This window comes from Lithobates pipiens, unplaced genomic scaffold (assembly GCF_037356315.1).
Source record: "Lithobates pipiens isolate NorthernLeopardFrog02 unplaced genomic scaffold, aLitPip1_a1.2 Scaffold_23, whole genome shotgun sequence".
NCBI lineage: Eukaryota > Metazoa > Chordata > Amphibia > Anura > Ranidae > Lithobates > Lithobates pipiens.
Genome location: NW_027507785.1, coordinates 24,593,125 through 24,605,524, shown reverse-complemented (window position 1 = coordinate 24,605,524; position 12,400 = coordinate 24,593,125). Strand labels below are relative to the sequence as shown.

Below are 12,400 nucleotides of genomic sequence, written 5' to 3'. Positions count from 1 at the left end.
AAGTGGTATGAATAGCTCCCAAGAGCTTATCCACTTCATCCAGGGGGAAGTTTACATCGTGAGGTTCTTTTGGGTTCCCCACCCAAGCCCTCACCATCAGATTCCCCTGAGAGTCTGAGACGGCACTGTCAACTTCTTCCTCAACTTCCTCTCTGGAACCCTCTAGACTCTCCCTTAACCTGCAGGAGGAACATCCATCGGGTTAGGTGGAACACTCTGCTGTGCTGGTGAAAGAGTGCTCTGGAGCTGAGGCCACTGGAACTTTCACAGAAGCCGCCAGATATGCACCGTGTTCTGCTGCCTGTTTCCTGATGGCGCTCAAACAGGGACCTGAACCCTGAACCCTTAGGTTAAAGGTCTGACTGAGCTATCCGGTGCTTCAATACACTCTTAACCAAGTGCCCTGAACCAGGGATTCCCCCAAAGAGGCTCTATATGAAGGACGCTCCCTCCTAGAACCAAGGGGAGATTTGCTCATGTCCCCTACGGCACCTGGTATTCCCAGGCGGTCTCCCATCCAGGTACTAACCAGGCCCGACCCTGCTTAGCATCCGAGATCAGACGAGATCGAGCGCATTCAGGGTGATGTGGCCGTAGGCCTCTGAGACATAGAGATAAAAGAGCAGCATAAAATCCTAAAAAAAGAAACACCAGCACTACTTAAGAGGACCACCGGGAGTGCCCTCCCCTAGGATCAATCTCCATCTGGATCCCAGACGCACTGCCCTTCCCCCTGACCACCTAGGGGGAAAAAACACCAGTGGAGCTACTGGTTGTAAGGTAAGGGAACCCCTCGCCAGGGCTTTTACCTTTGAGTGGCTGGTGCCGTTACTCCTGGAGCTCCTGAAGCCACTGCTTCGGACATTCTCCTGTTGAGGAAGAGTGGTACGAACGTGCCTCCAAAGCTACCTGTGCAACTTAGAAGAGAGGCTGCACCAGCCGAACGCTTGGTCCTCCTTCCGTCCTCGTCCGGAACCGGAAGACGCGGGTTCAACGAAGACGTCCGCCCCCACCAGAACTGACGTCGCCCGTTATCTGGTCCGGCCTCCAGCTCCAAGCCGACTGCAAACACAGGGGGACCTAGGACGTCCTGTTGCAGCGCCCCACTGGGCGAAAACGAATGGATGGACCTCCCTAAAACTTCCTGCTTTCCCCAAGCGAAGATTAGAGTGCGTGTAAAAAAGGTCAGTACAAGAGTTCAGCTCCCCAGCCGACCGGACTGCCTATCCCGTTGAAGCACCCTCCTGCGGGCGAACGAAGGGATGAACCTCTAAAGACTTCCTGCTTTCCCCAAGCGAAGTTTAGAGTGTATGGACAGTACAAAAATTCAGCTCCCCAGCTGACCGGACTGCCTATCCCGTTAAAGCACCCTCCTGGGCGAACGAAGGGATGAGCCTCTAAAAACTTCCTGCTTTCCCCAAGCGAAGTTTAGAGTGTATGGTCAGTACGAAAATTCAGCTTACCAGCTGGCCGGACTGCCGAAAGTAGACGGATAGACGATCGGACTGCCGAGTGGGGCCAGAGCTCCGCTCGGATAGCTTCAGTCTCTCCAACTGATTCAGCTAAGGTTTCTTAGTGGTGTCTCCCCACCGGAGGAAACACCATAACTGAGGAACGAAGGGAGGAGGAGGCTTAAATCATGAAAATGAAGGCGGTGTTTCCTAAGAGGGGAGGAGCCAGTGTCTCTCAAAGGTGGCTGTCCTGAAAGACGATTGGGGAAAATTTGGCCCTGGACTTCATCCAGACCGGCCCACTTTAATTTTGCAAACACACACACAAAAACAGTATATAAACTATACGCAATTGCGCAAAAAAATAAATTATTAATCAATTACCGTGACCAGTGACAATAAATTATTAATCAATTACCGTGACCAGTGACAATAAATTATTAATCAGTTATCGTGATCAGTGACATTAAATTATTAATCAATTACCGTGACCAGTGACAATAAATTATTAATCAATTACCGTGGACCGTGACAATAAATTATTAATCAATTACCGTGACCAGTGACAATAAATTATTAATCAATTACCGTGGACAGTGACAATAAATTATTAATCAATTACCATGGTCAGTGGCAGTACATTTACCCCTACCCCGTCCCCCCGCTATGCTGCATATTAAAGCGGTAGTAAACCCGCACATTTTTTTTTAACCACCTGCAAAGCAAAAGGCATAATGAGCTAGTATGCATACTAGCTCATTATGAAATACTTACCCGACATCTGGCCCGATCCACGCCGAGGGAGCTGGCATGCTCCCTCTGCATTTCTTCCGGGTATCACATGCTTGCGGGAGATTTCATCCCGGCTGGGTCCGGCCACTGCCGGACTTTCAGCTGAGAATCCCCTTGTGCGCATGCGCCGCTGCAGTCAGCGGTGCATACCGAGGGGAATATCTCCTAAACCGTACAGGTTTAGGAGATATTTTTTTTTACCTACAGGTAAGCCTTACTATAGGCTTTCCTGTAGGTAAAAGTAAAAAAAATACAACCGCTTTAAAGATATCACAGACATGCCATGCAGCCTGCATCCAGTATAGCATTTGATTATCTTACTTACTTTAATGACACTGGTGAGGTGATGGACCCTGACCCTGTCTGTGCTGCTGTCTGTGTCTGGAGTGGAGTCCTGGAGCTGTGGAGCAATGTTCTGGTTCCTCGTTCCTCCTCGGCGGCACTTTCTCTTCAGTCCCAGGCCAGGCAGCTAAGCTTGGGCAGCAGCTGCTACACTCTGACTCCTCCCATATCCCCGGGCCGCCTCCGGCCGTGTGTGGAACCTGTGTGCCGGGTCGGCCCAGATGCTGTAGCGGAGCCGCGGCCGCCGCCGTCGCTAAAAATAAAAAAAACACTATGACTCAAACTGACAACCAGCCCAGAGGCCCACTGAGCCAATCGGCCCACCAGGAATCTCCCGGTAGTCCCGATGGCCAGTACAGGCCTGGCCTGGGAGGAGGGGACTTTCTCCTCTTCCTCTGATTCCTCCGACTGCTCAAGATCCCTGTCCCAAGACAGGGATCTCTCCTCATTGTCAGAAGAATCATCTGAAAGAGGAATTTCAGCAGAGGGAGAGGATCTACCCCTTTTCCTGCTATCTTTCAGGGAAGCAGAAATAAAATTCATGATTCTCCCTTCAAAACCCTCCAATGTAGCCCTAAGGGAGTCCTCAGTGACATATACCGGGGCTGGGACATTAGGAGAGGCTGCAAAACCTGACAAGGGCACTGACTCGTCCTGTGAGGCTGGCTCCAGTCTTGGGGGGGGGGAATGGTAACTTACAGGCATTTTTAGAACCCCTGAACCTAGGCGGTGATTTACCAGTGCCCTTATTACCTCCCCCTGAGACCCTCTTACGAGGAGACATAGTCCTAAGCTACAAGCAGAGGTACTAGTATAAAGTGCAATCACTGTTGTGCTTAAAGTCTCACAATAAATATATATGCTTAATACTGCACAACCTGATGCTGAGTAGGTGTCTAAAGTTTGCCTGGATCCAATCCCCTGGGATGCTTACTGCCCACAGCTCCTGTGTCTCACACTTACAGCCCCCTGACGCTCTGGGCTTTTAAAACTGCCGCCTGGCGCCTGCGCAGTACAGCGCCGTGCACACCAACATGCACGGCTCACAACCACACTCCCCCCTCCTCCATTAGCCCGGGAGCGCGCTCGGCGCGCGGGCATGAGGACCGCCGGAATCTGGGGGGAGGGGGAAGGAATCCTCATCAGGGCTGCGTGGGACCCCCAGACTACGAGGGACCCCTGTATTACCTTGTTGTGGCAGGGACTGCAGTGGAGACGTGAGACCTCTGGAGAACCAGGCTTTACTGAGCGTGTGTACTGAAAGGCATGTAAGTATGCATCAGGCTGCTCTTACTCCGTCTAGTGGTGGAAACCAGGTAAGACATACTACTACTCAAATGAAGAAATCCATAATACAATTATATATAGGATTAACTTCCCTTACCTGTCCTCGCCGCAGGAATTGCTGAAACAGACAGATTCCAGCCTTCACCCATCACGGCGGGCAGAGTTAGCCAACCTTCAGGTTTATCTGGGGTTCTTTCTCAGAAGAACCTCCTACCTGGACCTTGTAAAAGACTCTGCCAGAAATTTTCGTGCTCTCTGTGTAAACAGTACACCAAGCCTGGTTTTCCCAGAGCCCAGTCTTCCAATAGGAGAGGACTTACAGGCCAAACCTCGTTTCTTCGGATGACGAGGCCCGAGTACCATACCATCTTGGGAGTCAAATATCGGCCCGAGATATGGATCCGGTTTGCTGTAGCCCTTAGGCCCCCGCAGGGACCTGCACAGAGCTTTCTTCATAGCACATGTTTTACGTGACCAACCACCATAGACACTGGCGAAAAAACTGAGGTGCCTCCCATATGGGAGGTGTTATATAGGGGAGGAATTCTCCTTAATTGGGGTTAGTGATGGACGAACTTCCGACGGGACGTTTCGCGAACGCGAAACGCGAACGGGCACAAACGTTCGCGAAAACGACCGTTCGCCGCGGGCTCCATTGACTTCAATGGGAGGCGAATTTCGCAAACCTTTAGGTCGAATTTGCGGCCACGGGGTAATTATTAGGGGGTAGCACGTAGTCCCACCACCTGGACAATAGCATAATACATGTATGAGGTGAATTTGGGATCGATAACTACAAGCATTTTTTTTTTATTTGGGAAATTGTTCTGACAATTCAGGACTATGGAGCTAATGAAGGCAATGGAGGAGAGGGAAGGTCAGGGACCAGGGTAGGCAAACAAGAGGGTGCAGGAGATACAGAGCACTGACAGCAGCACCGTAATACAGAGCACTGACATCAGCACCGTGACATACAGCGCTGACAGCAGCTCCGTGACATACAGCGCTGACAGCAGCTCCGTGACATACAGCGCTGACAGCAGCTCCGTGACATACAGCGCTGACAGCAGCACCGTGACATACAGCGCTGACAGCAGCTCCGTGACATACAGCGCTGACAGCAGCTCCGTGACATACAGCGCTGACAGCAGCTCCGTGACATACAGCGCTGACAGCAGCTCCGTGACATACAGCGCTGACAGCAGCTCCGTGACATACAGCGCTGACAGCAGCTCCGTGACATACAGCGCTGACAGCAGCTCCGTGACATACAGCGCTGACAGCAGCTCCGTGACATACAGCGCTGACAGCAGCTCCGTGACATACAGCGCTGACAGCAGCTCCGTGACATACAGCGCTGACAGCAGCTCCGTGACATACAGCGCTGACAGCAGCTCCGTGACATACAGCGCTGACAGCAGCACCGTAAGCAGCCCCAGGAGGAAGTCAGCACAGCACAGGGATGGTGTGATCCCCTCATAATAAGAACCCCCAGGAGGAAGTCAGCACAGCACAGGGATGGTGTGATCCCCTCATAATAAGAACACCCAGGAGGAAGTCAGCACAGCACAGGGATGGTGGGAACCCCTCATAATAAGCAGCCCCAGTAGAAATATGACACCGCTCAACCTCTTCAAAGAGGAGGGTAGGGGCATATAGTACGGTGTGCTTTTTTGGGTCAGGGAAGTGAGCCAAATGAATTAAGAAGGTCTGTGTGCTTGATTCCAAAAATTGTTTATAGACATATACATGGTCTACTGATCACATGTGTTGAATTCCTCCGAGATCCATGCCTCATTCATTTTTAGAAATGTGAGGTAGTTAACACTGTGGTGAGCTAGGCGAGTACGCTTATCGGTCACAATCCCCCCTGCTGCGCTGAACGTCCTTTCGGACAGGACACTGGATGAGGGGCAAGCCAACAGTTCGATTGCAAATTGGGCAAGCTCTGGCCAGAGGTCAAGCCTGCCCACCCAGTAGTCTAGGGGTTCATCACTCCTCAGAGCGTCCACATCGGCCGTTAACCCAATGTAGTCGGACACCTGACGGTCTAGGCGTTCCCTGATGCTGGATCCGGATGACACCTGTCGATGGGTCGGCTGAAAGAATGACCTCATATCCGAAGTCACCAACACATCTTCAAACCGGCCTCTTCTTGCAGGCGCTGTTGGATTGGTACCCGCAAATCCTTCTCTGGGAGTGGGAATTGCTCCTCTGCCAGCGCACGCAAAAGCAGAATGCAGCATTTCTCGAAGCAAGGCCTGGAAGTGCTGCATTCTGACAGCCCTCTGCGACGGCGGTAACATTTCCGCCATTTTGTGTTTGTACCGGGGGTCTAAGTACGTTGCCACCCAGTACTGGTCCTTGACCCTCATGCTTTTTATACGGGGGTCCCTATTAAAACACTGGAGCATGAAGGCCCCCATTTGCACTAAAGTGGAAGCGGTGTGGTGGCCTGGCTCCTGCTCATCATCCAGGATAATGTCGTCCTCTTCATTCTCCTCTCCCCATCCTCGCACAACAGGGATCCCAGAAAGGTTTAAAGCATGCTCTTCTTGCTCCTGCTCATCCGCCCCGGCACCATCCTCCTCTGACTCCTCATCAGACTCCTGTTGTTGACTTGTCTCAGATAGAGTAGCCCCCCCTGGGAATTCATCCAGCATTGCGACTTCCTCATCTTCCCGCTCCTGCTCCTCCACAGCCTGATCAATGACACGACGCAATGCACGCTCCAGAAAGAAGGCATAAGGTACCATGTCACTGATGGCGCCATGGCTGCGACTGACCAGTTTGGTGATCTCCTCAAATGGCCGCAGAAGTCTGCATGTGTCGCGCATGAGCAGCCACTGGCGCGGTGAAAAAAAACCCAGCTCCCCAGAACCGTTTCTTTCGCAGAGTTCATACAGGTAGACGTTAACTGCACGTTTCTGCTGGAGCAGCCTATCAAGCATATAGAAGGTTGAGTTCCATCGCGTCGGGCAATCGCAAATAAGACGTCTGACCGGCAGATGGTGTCGCCGCTGAATGTCAGCAAGGCGAGCCATGGCCGTGTAAGATCTTCTGAAATGGGCCGAGATTTTCCTTGCCTGCCGCAAGATGTCCTGGACCCCAGGGTATTTGACAAGGAATCGCTGCACGACCAAGTTTAAGACGTGTGCCATGCACGGCACGTGCGTGATTTTGCCCTGTTTCAATGCGCTAAGCAGATTGGCACCGTTGTCACACACCACTTTACCAACTGTCAAATTGAGCGGTGTTAGCCACTCATCTGCCTGTGAACGCAAAGCTGAAAGGAGTGCCGGGCCAGTGTGGCTCTTTGCTTCCAGGCACAACAGACGCAGCACGGCATGGCAACGTCTCACCTGGCATGTGGAATAGGTTCTGGGGAGCTTGGGCGGTGCAGTGGAAGAGACGCTAGCAGCGGAAAAGGAGGAGGCAGCTGAGGAGGAGAGGGAGGAGGATGGAGTAGGAGGAGGAGAAGAAGAGTCAGGCCTGCATGCAATCCGTGGCGGTAAAACCAAATCTACACGGGTGCCACGGGTTACATGCTTGACGGCCGTCAGAAGGTTCACCCAGTGGGCAGTAAAACTGATATACCTTCCCTGCCCGTGTTTGCTAGACCACGTGTCTGTGGTCAGATGTATCTTGGCACCGACACTGTGTGCCAGAGATACATTCACTTGCCGCTGAACATGGCCATATAGCTCTGGGATGCCCTTCTCTGAGAAATACTTCCTTCCTGGGACCTTCCATTGTGGTGTTCCAATGGCCACAAATTTGCGAAAGGCCTCCGAGTCCACCAGTTTATATGGCAGTAGTTGGCGGGCTATGAGTTCTGACAAGCCAGCCGCCAACCGTTGGGCAAGAGGGTTATCCGGCGTCATCATTTTTTTACGCTCAAACATTAGGCCCACGGAAGCCTGCCTTTTTGCAGAAAAATGTGAGCTTGGCGTGATGGAAGGTGGAGTGGAGGACAATTGTGAGGAGAGAGGAGAAGGAGAAGTAGAAGACGAGGCTGGACGGTGAGAGCCTGCAGTGTGGCTTTGTGTGTTCCGTTGCTCCCACTGGGCTCGGTGATGGCTGCTCATGTGCCTTCTTAAGGCGGTCGTCCCTAGGTGAGTATTGGGCTTACCGCGACTAACGCGTTGACTGCAAAGATTGCAGATGGCAACGCTATTGTCAGCAGCGGACACGTTAAAAAAAGCCCACACTGCGGAGCCATGTGCCGGTGTCCTGGGAGCGCCAGATGTGACCGTACATGGTCGATGACTCGCTCCTGATACATTTGCAGTCTGCTTTGTCCCTGCTGTGCAATGTAAGTCATTGCTGCTTCTCCTCCCTATCTGCTGGTCCATATCTCCCTCTGAACTCCCCTCCTCTTCCTCTCTTGTGGGCACCCACGTGACATCACTAGACACGTCATCATCAACGTCACCTTCCCCACCGCTATAAGTAGAGTAGGCAGCAACACCGGGGACCAACCTCCTCCTTGGGCTGATCTGGGTACTGGCGTCAGACTGCTGAGTAGCGCTTGTTGCTACCTCCTCTTCCTGATCCAATACCAAGAGTGGCTGCGCATCAGAAATGTCCTCTTGATATGGATCGGAAAATAATTCCAGTGACTCAAGCGGAAGGTATGTGGTGGTGGTGGTGGTGGTCGTGTTGTTGGTGGTAGTGTCTTTGGGGGTGCACATAGCAGAGAGTGAAGAAGAGGGTGCAGATCGAGAGGATGAGGAGGGTGCAGAAGAGTAAGGCTGAGCGAGCCACTCAACCAAGTCTGGTGCATCCTTTAAAGTAATTGAACGCACCTTCTGCAACTTCCCACTTTGGCTCAAGCCTGTTGCTCCTGCCCTACCCCTACCACCCCTGCGGAAGGGCCTGCCTCTTCCTCTGCATGTCATTTTTTAAATGACCCTGTGACAAAACTCTTAGTCCCTATACCGCTGAAGGACTGCTGCAGTATAGGTGAGCGGTCAGCAGTGGTGCACGTCAACCCTATCTATTGTGGACCTATAGCGGTCCTTACAGAACAGCAGACTGTACCGCACTCAAGCCTATGTACCGTAGCACCCTATACCAAGTTACCAGTCCTTATAAGAACTTTTGTGGACCAAGCAGGTTGTGTGTTAGTGATTAGCAGACTGTACGTCAGTCCCTATACCAATGAAGGACTGCTGCAGTATAGGGCAGCGGTCAGCAGTAGTGCACGGCAACCCTATGTATTGTGGACCGATAGCGGTCCTTACAGAACAGCAGACTGTAACGCACTCAGGCCTATGTACCGTAGCACCCTATACCAAGTTACCAGTCCTTATAAGAACTTTTGTGGACCAAGCAGGTTGTGTGTTAGTGATTAGCAGACTGTACGTCAGTCCCTATACCAATGAAGGACTGCTGCAGTATAGGGCAGCGGTCAGCAGTAGTGCACGGCAACCCTATGTATTGTGGACCGATAGCGGTCCTTACAGAACAGCAGACTGTACTGCACTCAGGCCTATGTACCGTAGCACCCTATACCAAGTTACCAGTCCTTATAAGAACTTTTGTGGAACAAGCAGGTTGTGTGTTAGTGATTAGCAGACTGTACGTCAGTCCCTATACCGCTGAAGGACTGCTGCAGTATAGGTGAGCGGTCAGCAGTGGTGCACGTCAACCCTATCTATTGTGGACCGATAGCGGTCCTTACAGAACAGCAGACTGTAACGCACTCAGGCCTATGTACCGTAGCACCCTATACCAAGTTACCAGTCCTTATAAGAACTTTTGTGGACCAAGCAGGTTGTGTGTTAGTGATTAGCAGACTGTACGTCAGTCCCTATACCAATGAAGGACTGCTGCAGTATAGGGCAGCGGTCAGCAGTAGTGCACGGCAACCCTATGTATTGTGGACCGATAGCGGTCCTTACAGAACAGCAGACTGTACTGCACTCAGGCCTATGTACCGTAGCACCCTATACCAAGTTACCAGTCCTTATAAGAACTTTTGTGGAACAAGCAGGTTGTGTGTTAGTGATTAGCAGACTGTACGTCAGTCCCTATACCGCTGAAGGACTGCTGCAGTATAGGTGAGCGGTCAGCAGTGGTGCACGTCAACCCTATCTATTGTGGACCGATAGCGGTCCTTACAGAACAGCAGACTGTAACGCACTCAGGCCTATGTACCGTAGCACCCTATACCAAGTTACCAGTCCTTATAAGAACTTTTGTGGACCAAGCAGGTTGTGTGTTAGTGATTAGCAGACTGTACGTCAGTCCCTATACCAATGAAGGACTGCTGCAGTATAGGGCAGCGGTCAGCAGTAGTGCACGGCAACCCTATGTATTGTGGACCGATAGCGGTCCTTACAGAACAGCAGACTGTACTGCACTCAGGCCTATGTACCGTAGCACCCTATACCAAGTTACCAGTCCTTATAAGAACTTTTGTGGAACAAGCAGGTTGTGTGTTAGTGATTAGCAGACTGTACGTCAGTCCCTATACCGCTGAAGGACTGCTGCAGTATAGGTGAGCGGTCAGCAGTGGTGCACGTCAACCCTATCTATTGTGGACCGATAGCGGTCCTTACAGAACAGCAGACTGTAACGCACTCAGGCCTATGTACCGTAGCACCCTATACCAAGTTACCAGTCCTTATAAGAACTTTTGTGGACCAAGCAGGTTGTGTGTTAGTGATTAGCAGACTGTACGTCAGTCCCTATACCAATGAAGGACTGCTGCAGTATAGGGCAGCGGTCAGCAGTAGTGCACGGCAACCCTATGTATTGTGGACCGATAGCGGTCCTTACAGAACAGCAGACTGTACTGCACTCAGGCCTATGTACCGTAGCACCCTATACCAAGTTACCAGTCCTTATAAGAACTTTTGTGGACCAAGCAGGTTGTGTGTTAGTGATTAGCAGACTGTACGTCAGTCCCTATACCAATGAAGGACTGCTGCAGTATAGGGCAGCGGTCAGCAGTAGTGCACGGCAACCCTATGTATTGTGGACCGATAGCGGTCCTTACAGAACAGCAGACTGTACTGCACTCAGGCCTATGTACCGTAGCACCCTATACCAAGTTACCAGTCCTTATAAGAACTTTTGTGGACCAAGCAGGTTGTGTGTTAGTGATTAGCAGACTGTACGTCAGTCCCTATACCAATGAAGGACTGCTGCAGTATAGGGCAGCGGTCAGCAGTAGTGCACGGCAACCCTATGTATTGTGGACCGATAGCGGTCCTTACAGAACAGCAGACTGTAACGCACTCAGGCCTATGTACCGTAGCACCCTATACCAAGTTACCAGTCCTTATAAGAACTTTTGTGGAACAAGCAGGTTGTGTGTTAGTGATTAGCAGACTGTACGTCAGTCCCTATACCGCTGAAGGACTGCTGCAGTATAGGTGAGCGGTCAGCAGTGGTGCACGTCAACCCTATCTATTGTGGACCGATAGTGGTCCTTACAGAACAGCAGACTGTACCGCACTCAAGCCTATGTACCGTAGCACCCTATACCAAGTTACCAGTCCTTATAAGAACTTTTGTGGACCAAGCAGGTTGTGTGTTAGTGATTAGCAGACTGTACGTCAGTCCCTATACCAATGAAGGACTGCTGCAGTATAGGGCAGCGGTCAGCAGTAGTGCACGGCAACCCTATGTATTGTGGACCGATAGCGGTCCTTACAGAACAGCAGACTGTACTGCACTCAGGCCTATGTACCGTAGCACCCTATACCAAGTTACCAGTCCTTATAAGAACTTTTGTGGAACAAGCAGGTTGTGTGTTAGTGATTAGCAGACTGTACGTCAGTCCCTATACCGCTGAAGGACTGCTGCAGTATAGGTGAGCGGTCAGCAGTGGTGCACGTCAACCCTATCTATTGTGGACCGATAGCGGTCCTTACAGAACAGCAGACTGTAACGCACTCAGGCCTATGTACCGTAGCACCCTATACCAAGTTACCAGTCCTTATAAGAACTTTTGTGGACCAAGCAGGTTGTGTGTTAGTGATTAGCAGACTGTACGTCAGTCCCTATACCAATGAAGGACTGCTGCAGTATAGGGCAGCGGTCAGCAGTAGTGCACGGCAACCCTATGTATTGTGGACCGATAGCGGTCCTTACAGAACAGCAGACTGTAACGCACTCAGGCCTATGTACCGTAGCACCCTATACCAAGTTACCAGTCCTTATAAGAACTTTTGTGGACCAAGCAGGTTGTGTGTTAGTGATTAGCAGACTGTACGTCAGTCCCTATACCAATGAAGGACTGCTGCAGTATAGGGCAGCGGTCAGCAGTAGTGCACGGCAACCCTATGTATTGTGGACCGATAGCGGTCCTTACAGAACAGCAGACTGTACTGCACTCAGGCCTATGTACCGTAGCACCCTATACCAAGTTACCAGTCCTTATAAGAACTTTTGTGGACCAAGCAGGTTGTGTATTAGTGTTTAGCAGACTGTGCGTCAGTCCCTATACCGCTGAAGGACTGCTGCAGTATAGGGCAGCGGTCAGCAGTAGTGCACGGCAACCCTATGTATTGTGG

At 51.3% G+C, this 12,400-nt stretch overlaps 1 non-coding gene across 1 annotated transcript; it reads right to left on the bottom strand.

Annotated features, from left to right (window-relative positions):
- Positions 1–480: 480 nt before the first annotated feature.
- On the bottom strand, positions 481–599 carry LOC143928844 (5S ribosomal RNA). The gene has a single exon (XR_013262532.1). It is a non-coding gene; the product is annotated as a 5S ribosomal RNA (ribosomal RNA).
- Between the last annotated feature and the right edge of the window lie 11,801 nt (positions 600–12,400).